Below are 13,544 nucleotides of genomic sequence, written 5' to 3' on the forward strand. Positions count from 1 at the left end.
CAAGTGGCTCATGTGTTGCACAGGGCAGCTATAGACCATTTCCATCATTACAGAAAGTTCAGTGGGCAGGGCTGCTCTAGGCCATTAGAACCCATGACCGCTAATGCTGAAATGGACCTCCCGGATCATGCAGTCCAAGTGTCATAGATTCAAGTGCTTTCACAAGCCAGGAAAGTGACAGAGTTGAAAGAGGAGAGCCAGTGTAAGACACTGAAGAGTGGTGGGGACTGAGGCTAATGAATGTTTATGTTCCAACTTAAGATTTCCTCCACAAACTACTCAGCTCCAAACAATTGTTGTCAGGTGCCAATGAGGGTCTCATATTGCTAGATAGATCTGGTATTTTCCTTTCTAAGAGAAGCAGAAATCCAAATTTTTATGTAAAATCTCCTGAATTTTAATGACTAGCAAATAATAATTTAAAATTCATCAGGGGTCGGGCACAGTGGCTCATGCCTGTAATCTCAGCTCTTTGGGAGGCCACGCTGGGAGGATAACTTGAGGCTCAGGAGTCCAAGACCACCCTGGGTAACATGGAGAAACCCCATGTCTACTAAAAATAGAAAAATTAGGTGGGTGTGATGGCGTGCACTCCCAACTACTCCGGAGGCTGAGGTGGGAGGATCACCTGAGCCTGGGACATGGAGGTTGCAGTGAGCTGAGATGACACCAGGCCACTGCACTCCAGCCTGGGCCACAGAGTGAGACTCTGTCTCAAAAAGCAACAGAACCAAACAAACAAACAAAAAAACCTCACAGGCGAGAGGACAAACAAAACCTGGCTGAGGGCTGCCACCAGATTGCAAGCTCTGATGTGGTGTCAGCCCTTTGTGCCGCATTCTTCTCAAAGCTTGTTTCTCCAGACCCCTCCCCATGCTCCTCCTCCCTGCCCTGCATCCGGGAGGTGGACCTGGACGGGCTGCATCAAAGCCCCTCTTGCATTCTGGCTCCTGTTGGTGCAACACATAAAATTTCATGTGTCAATTTGGCTGGGCCATGGTGCCCAGAGATTTAATTATGCATCAGTCTTGATGTTTCTGTGAGTATGCTTTGGCATGAGATTAACATTTGAATAAGTGGGCTTTGAGTAGGGTGGATCACCCTCCAGAACGTGAGTGGGTCCCATCTATCAGTGGGAGGCCTGAATATTGCAACAGACTGACCCTCCCTGAGTAAGAGGGCGCTCTGCGGCAGTCAGCCTTCAGATTCCAACTGCAGCACTTTCTTGGCTCTCCAGCCTACTGGTCTCCCATCAGATTTTGGACTCACTAAGCCTCCACAATGGTGTGAGCCAATTCCTAAAAGAAATCTCTCTTTCTCCTCTCTTGATGAGATGCACACACACACACACACACACACCCGGTTGGTTGGTTTCTCTAGAGAGCCCTGACTCCCCAGCAGGAGAGCTGAGGGACGGAGGAGAGGAAGAGCTCACCCTTTCCTGCAGCCACCAAGAGCCGGCTGTGTCCCTGGAACCAGATCCCATCAGGGATCTTGCTCCCTTGAGGCCTTGGGCTGGGAGGTGCTCCTCCACTCCCCCTCCCTGATTTCTCAGCACTGGGGTCCCACACTTTTCCTGTAGTCCTCCTACTCTCTGCTCACCTTGCAACTTGACCTTTTACTAAACTCTCCACAGATTAGCTAGTTTGCATGCTTTCTATTTCCTCTTGAGACCCACCTATGTGCTCTCATTTCTCAGATTAAAAAAGTCAAAATCCAAAATAGTAGGCCAGGTGCAGTGGCTTGTGCCTATAATCCCAGTGCTTTGGGAAGCAAAAGCAGGAGGACTGCTTGAGGCCAGGAGTTCAAGACCAGCCTGGGCAATATAGCAAGACCCTGTCTCCACAAAAAATAAGAAAATAAGCCTGGCATCGTGGTGCACAACTGTAGTTCTATTTACTAAGTAGGCTAAGGTGGGAGGATCACTGGAGCTCAGGAGTTCAAGGTTACAGTGAGCTATAATTGCACCCTGTGCCCCAGCCTGGGCTACAGAGCAAGACCTAGTCTCAAAAAAAAAAAAAAAATAGTAAAGAGATCTGCTCAAGGCCACACAGCGTGTTAGAGATGGAGGCAGGATTCCAATGAGGCTTATTGAACTCCTTGTTTAGTGACTTTTATTTCATCTCTTCTTTTACACCTACCATCACCACCTCCATTTCTCCACCTACTTGACTTTGTATCTGTTTGACACCCATACTGGAATATGTCTATGTCTAATCTGTCACTCTGTGTACCTGTAGCTCATCACCTTTGCATGCTCCTGTGTTTTTCTTAGTGTATTTCCTCTATATTTTATTTAAATACTCCCCCGGTGATGGCCACCAGGGTGGCCTCAAACAACAGTGGCACAAACGTCCTTTGTCACTGTCTCCTTAGGGCCCATGGGGTGGTTTCCTGGGTCATAGGAAATACAGATAATGAATACCCCTAATTACTGCCAAGTTGCTGGTCGGGCTAACAGGGTTTCTGTTTCCTTATATCCTACCAGGACTTATTGTCCACTTTTCTTGTTTTTGCCAGTCTGATTGGCATGTTGTTGAATTTTATTTTAATTTGCACTTATCTGCAAATTATAAACACACAGGTTTGGGTATCTCTTCACAACCCTGTTGGCCATGTAGATATCCCTTTTTGGGATGATATTTCACAACTTTTGTCCACTTTTCTCTTTGGGGTTATGGTAAATGGCTTCCAAACATGGCAGCCCACTGTCCCTCCCCTCCCTGGTGGATGCTGCCCCTGCCATCAAGGGCTGGAGTCTATTTCCCTCCCCTTGAACCAGGCTAGTCCTGTGGGCTACTTTGACCAATAGAATTTGGCAGAACTGACATTCTTAGACTTCCGCATCCTGCCCTTAGAGGGCTTTTAGCTTCAATAGTTGTCCTCCTTGAAGACCACTATCATGTAAAGAGGTCCCGGATAGACTCCTGCAGAAGCCACGTGAAGAGAGACCCTGAAGCGTCAGTGGCCATTGCAGAGCTTCCAGCCCTAGCAAAACTCCCAGCTCATGGGGCAGAGGCAATGCCATCCCTGCAGAGCTCTGTCCAAATGCAGAAAAATGAGCCAAGAAATTGCTGTGTTTCAAAGCTGTAAGTTTGGGGATGGTTTGTTATGCAGCCACAGAGAACAAAAACAAGGTTTCGTTTATTTTGTTTGTCTTGTCTTTTCTAAGTTGAGGTGCTCCTCATATCTTGTGGACATGAGCCCTTGGTGTATTCCAAGGACTCTGAACCAGGCCTGCCACCTCCTTGCTCCCATGCCGCCATGAGCACACTGTAATGGTGCTGCCTTCTACCCGCAGATCTTCTTTTTCACTAAGAATGGCAAAGCCCTTCAGGCTTCAAGGACTGAGTAACATCCGATCAGAGCAAGCTAGGATGGCTTCTCAGGAAAGCTGCAGAGAGACCTGGTAACCAGAAGAGGCAGAATCTAGATATCCAAATGCCACAAAGTTCCAGCTCAGAGCACCCAGCTAAGTGAGGCAATCTGCTCATCTGAACCTCTGCACTTGCAGTCCCCCTGCCTGGAAGGTTCTCCCCAGAGGCTCCCCATCACTCCCACCTTCTCCCTTCCTCCCATGTTGCCATAAGCATCTGGCTGACTCCTTTAGGTCTCAATCCAATGCCTTCTCCTCAGAGAAGTCCTCCCCAATCACCCTGGCTAAAGTAGCCTCTGAGTCAGTTTATCATCTCGATCAGTTTCATTTTCTTCTTAGTCGGCATCATGACGCACAGTATTTTATTTATTTGTTTATCTTCCTATTGCCTGTCTCCCCTGCCAGTGTGTAAGTTCCACGTTGGGGGGACAATGAACCAGAACATGACAGGTTCCCAATAAATGTTTATTGAATGAATAAATGGAAGAAGGAGTGAACAAAGTAATGAACGAAACAGACCCCAGATCAGAGGGCGAGATGGCTTTCTCATTAATTCTGGTGCAGATTCAAGCAGCAAATATTTACTGAACACTCGCTATATGCCATAAATTGTTCTAGGAACTGGAGTTTCAGCAATAAAAAAAGTACCATTTGTATTTTCATAAATTTATATTCTAGAGGGAGAGGAAAATAATAAGAAAATAATTTATACAGTGGCCTAAGTATTAAGGAGAAAATACAGCAGAGTAAGCGGGTGGAGGGTAATGAGGGTGATATTTTAGACAGAAGGTTAGGAAAGCCTCTCGTGGGAGGTGACACCTAAGCAGGGACTTGAATAGAGTAAGTGGGGAAACCAGGCATATATTTGGAGGCAGAGTGTTCTGGGCAGAGGGAACAGCATGTGCAAAGGCCCCGAGGCAGGAGAGTTTGAGTAGATGGCTAGAGAGTGGAGGGAAGAGCAGAAGAAAATGAAGTCAGAGAGGTCAATTCTGTAGAATCTCCAGCCCAGGAATTTGGGGCTCTGAAGCTCTCTTATGTTCAGAAAGGCAAAACATCTCCAGGTCCAATGTTGATGAACATTCTTTATTTCACAGTATTTTTTAACAGAAGTCTTTGAAATCATGATTCATCTGGTTACAAATCCCACCAGTTTCTCTTTGAATGAAACTCTCGCCTCCAGTCCCATACAAGCGCACCTCCCGCCAGCCCCAGTGGGTTGTAACTGTGATCCAACAGAGTGCTCTGCTTGGAAAGGAGGTAGAGCTCAACCTCCAACTCAGAGGGCCTCTCCCACTGCTCTCAGGAAAACGCCCATGGTTCACTCGTGCTGTATCAAGAATGAGTGCAGCTGGGCACTGCCTTCCCAGCTGGCCAAGTGCTCCTAGGGGAATCTCCACCCTCAGAGGCTTAGGAAGGGGAAGAGTGATGATTCAGGGCCCCTGGGCTGGTGTCTTTTCTGATACTGGGCTAACACTGGGCCATTCCATTCAGCAGACACTTCCTGAGGACCTGCGCTCTTCACTGGGATGCCAGAATGCTTCTGCTTGGAACAAAGAGGGATTAAACCTTTGAGGGCAGACACCACTTTCATCCTTAGGCTCATGGGGACGTCTCAGTTTCACCCATATGTAGAAGGGGACAATCATTTTGCTTGCCTGAGGCATTTCACCCTCGCCTTTTACAAGGCCCCAATTTATCTTTTGACTTTTCTCTCACCCCTGACAAATGGGGCCTTTGATAATTAAACATGCTTACCGCTTAAGGTGGGGTGTGGGGAGGTCAAGGCCACCTGCTGGGACAGGAAGCAGCTGACTGCCCTGCAGCCACAGAGGCCCCTGGGGGCCACATGCAAGAAGGTCCTGGCTGGAGGGGTCATGGGTCACCCCATGTGAGGGCAGGACCCAGGCCTGGCCTGATCCCAGAATTATGGCCAAACTGACCCAGATGAAACAGGAGAATCCTAAATCTCTCGGGTCGAGATGTCAGCTGGGGTTTTTAGAACTTCCCCTGGTGTGCTCAGGAGCCCAGAGAAACAGCAAAGAGGCTTTGAACAGTCTCATGTCCTCAGAAAGCCATTTGTCCCTTTCCCTGTCTCCAAGGATTAAAAAAGAATCTCTGACTGCTGGTTATCGGCAGGGGTAAAACAACTGGTGCAGAATGGACACCAACTAAGCAAAAACACACACTGCTTGTGAACAGCTGGAACAACTGGTCTGGAATACTGTATCCCAGGAAAGTGATCTTTAAAGACAAGGTGGTCTCTCCAGTGTAATCAAAAGTAGTCACTGGGGGATAATGTTAGCTGTGCCCATGGGAATGGATAGCCTCCCATCCCAACTATACGAGACAAACACTGTGCCACATTTGCTCAGTGTTGATGAAACTGGGCTCTCTTGCATCCTAACGATAAAACAGCTCACTGATAAAGGAGCGTATTTCTCAGGCAGCAGATCTGAGAGATATCTGGGCCTTGAATTGCATGAGAGAGAGAGAAAGTGTCCTAGATAATGGCTCATGGACCCAAGTAGACCACTGGAGGTCACCCTTGCTTGCTGCATATTGGATTACAGAAAAGAATTATTTGATTGTTTTGTAGAGTCCTAGCAACAGGTGATGGTGACAGCCCTTTGAGATGGTTCAGCCTCAAGGGAGTCTCCCAGGCGGACTCAGAGGGTCCAAAATGTGTCCTTGGCCAAGGTGCGTGGCAATGCTGTGACATTGATGGAATGCATATCAGCCCACTCTGGGAAGGTGCCCAGCTGGAAGATGGTCTGTGCCTAGGTATTCATAGCCAAACTGAGCAACAGGACACCCATCAAGTTCATCAGGAGGCCTGTCCACACCTGAAATAAAGCCCAGACAGAGGGAGGGGTCAGCACCTGACCCACCATACAGATGGGAACATTCAGACTCAGAGACAGGAAGTCACTCACCCGATATCACACAAACAGGAAGTGATGGAGCCAGGACACAGACCCAGGTCGGTCAATGCCTGGGCCCTTCAATCTTTACGTTACCCTAGGCTGTCACTCAAAAACTTGCAAATGTCCCCCTTCATTGATGGCCTCTAGGTTCCAGGCACTGTGTGCTATGCAGTTGTCATAGGATTATGCCATTTAACCCAGAAAGCAACCTTACAAAGGTGATTCTTATTAATCCCCATTTTATAGAAGAGGAAAATGAGACCTAGAGAAGTTGACTTGCCAAAGGTTATCTAACTTGAAAATAATCTTGTCTGATCATTAAACACCCCTATCCCACACACATATACACACACACACATGCACGTACAAACACATATATGTACACATATATACAGACACACACACATACACACACACTTCAGGTTCAGTCCAGTCAGGGAGTCTTAGTCAAGGCTACCCTTGTCCTATTGGGAAGCATTTTTCTTCTGTTGGTGGCGAAAGTGCCTGTCTCCTCCCCACCCTGGCTGGCCTCTTGGACCGCTCAGTCCACCTTGGGTTGAAAATCCGTTTTCCCACATGGGTCCTCCGGCTGCCCCGCCTTCACATAGCCCAGCCTGAATCACATGGTGAGACAGTTACTTCCTTTCCAATTCTCCATCTGTCTATTCCTCCCAGAGAAAGTCTCTCTCAGGGGTGTGATAGGAAAATAAATCTTGGGGCCCCCAAATCACTAAGCTGAAGGGAAAAGTCAAGCTGGGAACTACTTAGGGCCAAAATGCCTCCCATTTTATTCAGTCATCCCTCTGCTCACTGAGATGAATGCATATCTGATTGCCTTATTTGGAAAGGCTCATCAGAGACTCAAAAGAATGAGACCATTTGTCTCTCATCTACCTGTGACCTGGTAGCCCTTCCCCTCTTTGAGTTGTCCCGCCTTTCCGGACCAAACCAATGTTCATCTTACATATGTTGACTGATGTCTCATGCCTCCCTAAAATGTATAAAATCAAGCTGTGGGCCAGGCTCGGTGGCTCATGCCTGTAATCCCAGCACTTTGGGAGGCCGAGGCGGGTGGATCATGAAGTCAGGAGAACAAGACCATCCTGGCTAACATGGGGAAACCTCGTCTCTATTAAAATACAAAAAATTAGCCGGGCGTGGTGGCGGGCGCCTGTAGTACCAGCTACTTGGGAGGCTGAGGCAGGAGAATGGCACGAACCTGGGAGGTGGAGCTTGCAGTGAGCCGAGATCGCGCCACTGCACTCCAGCCTGGGTGACAGAGTGAGACTCTGTCTCAAAAAAAAAAAAAAAAAAAATCAAGCTCCATCCACCTTGGGCACCATCCACCTTGTGCTCCATCCACCTTGGGTGCGTCTCATCAGGACCTCCTGAAGCTGTGTCACAGGCGTGCGTCCTTAACTTTGGTAAAATAAACTTCCTAAATTTACTGAGATCTGTCTCAGAGTTTTAGGGTTCACAGGGGCCACAGTGGCTTCAGCACTTCTCTGCTCCTGTCAGTTGCCCTTTTAACAAGGAGAGGCCCAGAACCTTCTCCAGGCAGCTGCTATCAGGGAGAGCTTAATTCTTTTGTTTTTGCTGATTTGCATTTATTTTTAGACTTACCAGCCATGGCGTATATTAATAATACTGGTTTTCCATTGATGCATGCACTGGAATACTCTTAAGGTTTTTGTTTTTGTTTTTTTTTAATGTCAAGCTGATTTAGTAAAGGTGTTAAATAAATATTACCACAGAAGGGTGGGGGACATACTGTGTATGCTGTCCTGTGCCTCTTCTAAGGGCACAGAGGTGGAAGCCCCGGCACCTTCGGAGGATTAGAGGGAGCCCGGCCTACACATTGGGGAAAGTGGCGGAGGACTGAGTCTCCCTTTGCCAGGGCTCGAAATTCCTGCTGGTCCCATGTTAGCTACGTGATTAACACCTAACTCATTACTCTCAGGGGCAAACCTGCAGATGGGCCATCCCTGCCTGGGACTGGCTGACCGGGGGTGCCCCTTGTACCCCTCCACATCTCTTGCAAGTCTCTACCTCTTGAGGACTCTCCATTTCTCTGGCTGTCTTTGTTCTCCAAATGTGTGCTGTTCGCATTGCTGCCCTCTTCGCTGTCTTTTTCTCTAAGTATCCTCCCTGCTTGCACACTTGTCCCTCCCACCCTAACAATCCACTCCAGCCAGCAGCCAAAATGATCTTTTACAGACAGAAGTGAAATCACGTCATTGCCCTGCTTAAAACTCTATCAAGGGCCCCAACTGTGGTTTGAATAAGATAGGAAGTCTGTGCCCCGCCCCCGCTGTTCCCTGACCCCGCGTCTCCAACCTCACCCTTCCCCAATGCCACTGCAGCCACCCCAGCCTCCTGGCCCTCAATTTCTGGAGCACTCGTTGCTGTTCCTCACTTCCAGGCCTTTGCACTTGCTGTGCCCACCGCTGGGACTGCTCTTCCCCTTTTTCATTTCAAGCCTGGCTGCTTCCCATGTCACCTCCTTGGAAAGGGCTTCCCTGCCACCCCTCTCCCCCGTCCTCTTCCACTTCCTCATGTTTTATTTCCTTCTGAGCACCTAGCAATATTGAAATTTACATAATTTAAGAAACTCTGCTGAACTTGTTGACGTCTGTCTCCACCAATAGAAAGCACCCTCCTTGGGGCCGGGCGTGGTGGCTCACGCCTGTAATCCCAGCACTTTGGGAGTCCGAGGTGGGTGGATCACAAGGTCAGGAGATCAAGACCATCCTTGCTAACACGGTGAAACCCTGTCTCTACTAAAAGTACAGAAAAATTGGCCGGGCAGTGGTGGCTGGCGCCTGTGGTCCCAGCTACTCCGGAGGCTGAGCCAGGAGAATGGCGTGAACCCGGGAGGCGGAGCTTGCAGTGAGCCGAGATCGCACCACTGCACTCCAGCCTGGGCGACAGAGTGAGACTCTGCCTCAAAAAAAAAAAAAGAAAAGAAAAAGAAAAAAGAAAGCACCTTCCTTAGAGGCAGATCTGTGTCTCTCCTGCTCTGTAGTGCTCCCAGTGGCTGGAACATAGAATGCACTCAGTAAATACTGCTGAAATGAATGAATGAACAAATGAATGAGCGTCTCTGTCTCTCTGTCTCCTCTCTTCCCTATTTACTCTGTGTCTCCCTTTCTGCCTCTCTCTCACTCTTGCTCTCTCTCCCCATTTGTCCTGCAGGGGTCTTGTGCCTGGAGGGCCTGCATGCTGAATTGGTTAAGCAGGACGCCCTTCTTGGCTTTGACAGCTTTGGAAGGATTATTTGCAAAGCCAGTGGAGAGGGAAGAGGCTGCAGGAGTCAGGAGCGGGGAGGGAGGAGCTGGTTCAGCAGGGAGCTTCCAGGAGAGGGAACACATTGCCAATGGCTGGGCCCTGCTGAAAGCTGGTGGGGTCCTCCCACTGCTACAGTCCTCAGCTTCTGTCTCCTCCCCAGCTGGCTGGGCACTGAGGCCCACCCCTGAGTCCCAGGGTGTGTCTGCTACTTCTCTCTCCTGAAGATTCTGGGCCCAAAGTAGGGTCCAGAGGGAGGGGGAAGTCCCTTGTGCTTGAAGCAAATTTTGGAAAGTAATCAGTAAGGCAGCGTTTCCTGAAATTGTCTAAGTGTGAGAATCATCCCATAGTCTCTGCTAAAATGTATGTTCCTGGCCCCACTCAGAAAGACCTATTCAGAGATTGGGGAGTGGGGTCATGGTGCAGGAGTCCTGCATAGAGGCCTTGCCCGCCCCCTGCTGTCCACCTACCTCCCAGGGCCTCTGCTGGGAAATGCCCAGACTCAGCATGTCTTTGACCAGCAAGTGTCCAGTGGCAAAGGCGATGGAGTTGGGGGTCGTCGAGACTGGGAGCATGAAGGCAAAGGAGCAGCTGACTGCGCCCAGAATCATCAGATACGGGGGCTGCATTCTCAGACGGATGGCCTGGGCCCAGGAGAGGCGGGGGAGAACAGGAGAGAGACCAATGCAGAGCGACCACAGCAAGAGAGAGAGAGAGACAGTTGGAAAGAGGGACACAAAGATGTAGAGACAGAGAGACAAAGACATCCACAGAGATTGGCAGAGTGGCAGAGAACAACACGGCCAAGTAAGAAGACGGAGTTAGAGAGACAGAGAGAGAAGGGCAGTCAGAAAGATACATGCATAGGCAGAAACAGACACAAGCAGGTAAGAAGAGAACCAGATCGAGAGAGAGGCGGAGAAAACATTCCCAGAGTTGCTGACATTCAAAGGCCACATTGTGATTTGATCAGGGATGGGCTGGGGTGATGTACCTAGAACACTCCTTCTCCAATGTGAGAGTGCAGAAAAGCACTTGGAAGGCTGGTTAAAGCCCACGTGGCTGGCCCCACCTCACCCAGAATTGCTGATTCAGTAGATCTGGGGTGGGACCCAAGAATCTGCATTCCTGACATGTTCCCCTGTGCTGCAATGCTATTGGTCTAAGGCCTGTACACTGAGAACCAGGGCTTTAAAACACTTCCCCTGCCTGCTCCTTCCCTCAGCCAAACAATCTCAACCCAGAGTTGGCCTCCAGATACATCTTGTTGGGGGCATCCCTAGATTTCAGTGAGAAAGGAGCTCACGAGAGCATCTGTTGGCATCTCTCCCAAATTACTAAGACTGCTTGTGTGAAACCCCCCTGTGGGCTGGCCTCAGTTAGTGGGCCACCAGTTTGTCACCTCTCTCGCCTACAATTAATATTGATCACCTCTCTGGCATTTTACTTAAATAGGATGCTTTTGGTCCTTCTTGGGAATTTTTGCAACCAAAAGCATATTTATTTTCTCAAAAAACACTAAAATCACCCTCTTGGGTGTAAAATGTTTTTTGATTTTGATGATAAGCAAAGTTTACAAGAATGTGTCATTTGCAAGTGTCTTTTCCAGCAAAAGCTGCCCCTTACAGACTTGGCTGGGTTCTACGCTCCCTCTTCTCCCGCATACTGCCCATAGCACTCCCATTTCTCTCAGTCTCCTGAGGACTCCCACCCAGTACTGCTGTAAAATGGCGAGCCACTTTGGAAGGCAATTTCCTCATATCGAACAACATTTTAAATGCACATGCTCTTTGACCCAGGAATCTCAGTTATAGGAATTTCTCTAGATGTAATCAATGACACATAGACAAGGCTCAGGTGTTGCAACGTTGTTGAATAACAGCAATGTCTGGAAATACCTATATTTCCACTGGGCAGAGCCATTGCTTAAATAAACCAACAACTGTCCATTTATAATGGAATAGTCTCCAGTCATTGGAAAATAACACAGTGTATATCTGTGTGCTAAAACAGATAAATTGATGCATAAAATAAACAAACAGAAACCAAAGACAAGGTGCTGCAGGTAAGTGTGCTGGGGCCTCACTGCGTGCCTACAAAGCATTTACTTGCAACATTAATTTATCAGTGTGGGTTATATTAAGGTAATTATATGGTCTGGTCTTTAATCTGTTTAATATAACACTATATGGATAGTTTCTTTTTTAAAACTCCTAGTATAAAAGTTACCTGATCATGTACATATTGATCTTTTCATACAATCATGGTTTCATTTTGCTATTTGCATCTCTTTTTACAGATGAGATTGAATTATAGCTTTCTCCTTTCTTGCTCTCCTATCTGGTTTTGGGGCCAGGGTTTTGCTAGTTATAAATTGAGTGGCCATTTAGTGTATTTTTCTATGCTGGTGAACAGTTTGCTTGAGTTGGGAACTCTCTGTTCCTTGCAAATTTGCTAGCTCTCACCCAGCAAACCCACCTGGGGCTGGTGATTTTGTTTTTTGTTTTTGTTTTGAGACAGGATCTGGCTCTGTTGCCCAGGCATCTGCCACCAAGCCTGGCCAATTTTTGTATTTTTTGCAGAGATGGGGTCTCACCATGTTGCCCAGGCTAATCTGGAACTCCTGAGCTCAAGCAATCTGCCTGCTTCAGCCTCCAAAAGTGCTGGGATTACAGGCATGAGCCACAGAGCCTGGCCTGGGGCTGGTGATTTTTAGCCCAGTAGTTATCAATGGGTGGTGGGGAAGGATTTATTCCCCCAACAGGGGATATTTGGGAATGCTAGGGGATATTTGGATTGTCATGATTTAGGGAGGCACCAGTTGCCTCTAGTGAGCAGAGCCCAGGGATGCCGCTACATACCCTGTAGTGCACGGGACAGCCCAGATGGCCCTGAGGTGGTGGCAGGCTCGGCCTTACAGGCCTGAGGGTGCAAGATGTTCAAAGAACACTTTAGAAGGAACACATTTCATGAAAGATAAAGCTGGTCGAAAGTGCAAGCCTATTGACGTGTTCGATTTTCCTGATAATTCTGATGTCTCAAGCACTGGCGGGCCGGGGGAAAATGAGAATGATGAAGAACCTTATGAGACCTTTGTTCAGACAATTCTGGAAATGAAGCAAGTGAAATCGAATCTGTAACAATTAGTGCAAAAAAGCCAGGAAGAAAGCTCAAGCCCATTAGTGATGACTGAAAGCCCATTAGTGATGAAGAAAGTGATACAAGAAGGAAAGTTAAATCAGCAGAGAAAATAAGTACACAATGACATGAGGTTATTCCAACTACAGCATCTTCAGAACTTTCAGAGAAACCAGCTGAGTCGGTCACTTCTAAAAAGACAGGCCCCTTAGTGCCCAGCCCTCTGTTGAAAAAAGAGAACTTGGCAATAGCAAGTCAGTCAAAAACTCAGAAAAAATGGAAGATGTCTTGTGACAAAAGGAAGAAATCAAGAAGTAAAGCTGTAGGCTCAGATACTTCCAACAATGTGCACACTTGGTGTCTAGAAGGAATGAAAACCAGGGACATCATGGAGTTGAATATTGTTTTGCCTGAATTTGAGAAAACCCACCTAGAGCATAAGTGAAGAAACTCAGCCACGGAGAGATGAAACAGTTTGCCCAACGTCACACATTTTCATCCAGGCACTGATAGTCTTCCACTGATTTTATTAGACTTTGGAAAGTGGACAAGATTTGATAAAAGGAAGGAGCATTGGGAAAGCTTTCTGTCCATGGTTTCTGTGTTAGACTGTAGTGCCTGGCTCCTCCTGCACGAGCCTCTGAATGTTAGCCAGGCATACATTTGATCCAGTAGTTCCCAAGACTTGAATGGCTTGATGAATTTCAGCATTTATAAGGCATATTCTTCTGTGGATATCACCACTAATTATTCATTGTGCATTGTATTTCAGAGATTTTTATTTCCTACGTTTTAAACTGAAACTCAGAATCTTTTACACA

General features: G+C 47.7%; 1 pseudogene; it reads left to right on the forward strand.

Annotated features, from left to right (window-relative positions):
• The first annotated feature begins 12,470 nt into the window (after window positions 1-12,470).
• Window positions 12,471-13,168, forward strand: LOC129050031 (centromere protein U-like; annotated as a pseudogene).
• The last annotated feature ends 376 nt before the right edge of the window (window positions 13,169-13,544 follow it).

Source organism: Pongo abelii, chromosome 16, assembly GCF_028885655.2.
Source record: "Pongo abelii isolate AG06213 chromosome 16, NHGRI_mPonAbe1-v2.0_pri, whole genome shotgun sequence".
Classification (NCBI taxonomy): domain Eukaryota; kingdom Metazoa; phylum Chordata; class Mammalia; order Primates; family Hominidae; genus Pongo; species Pongo abelii.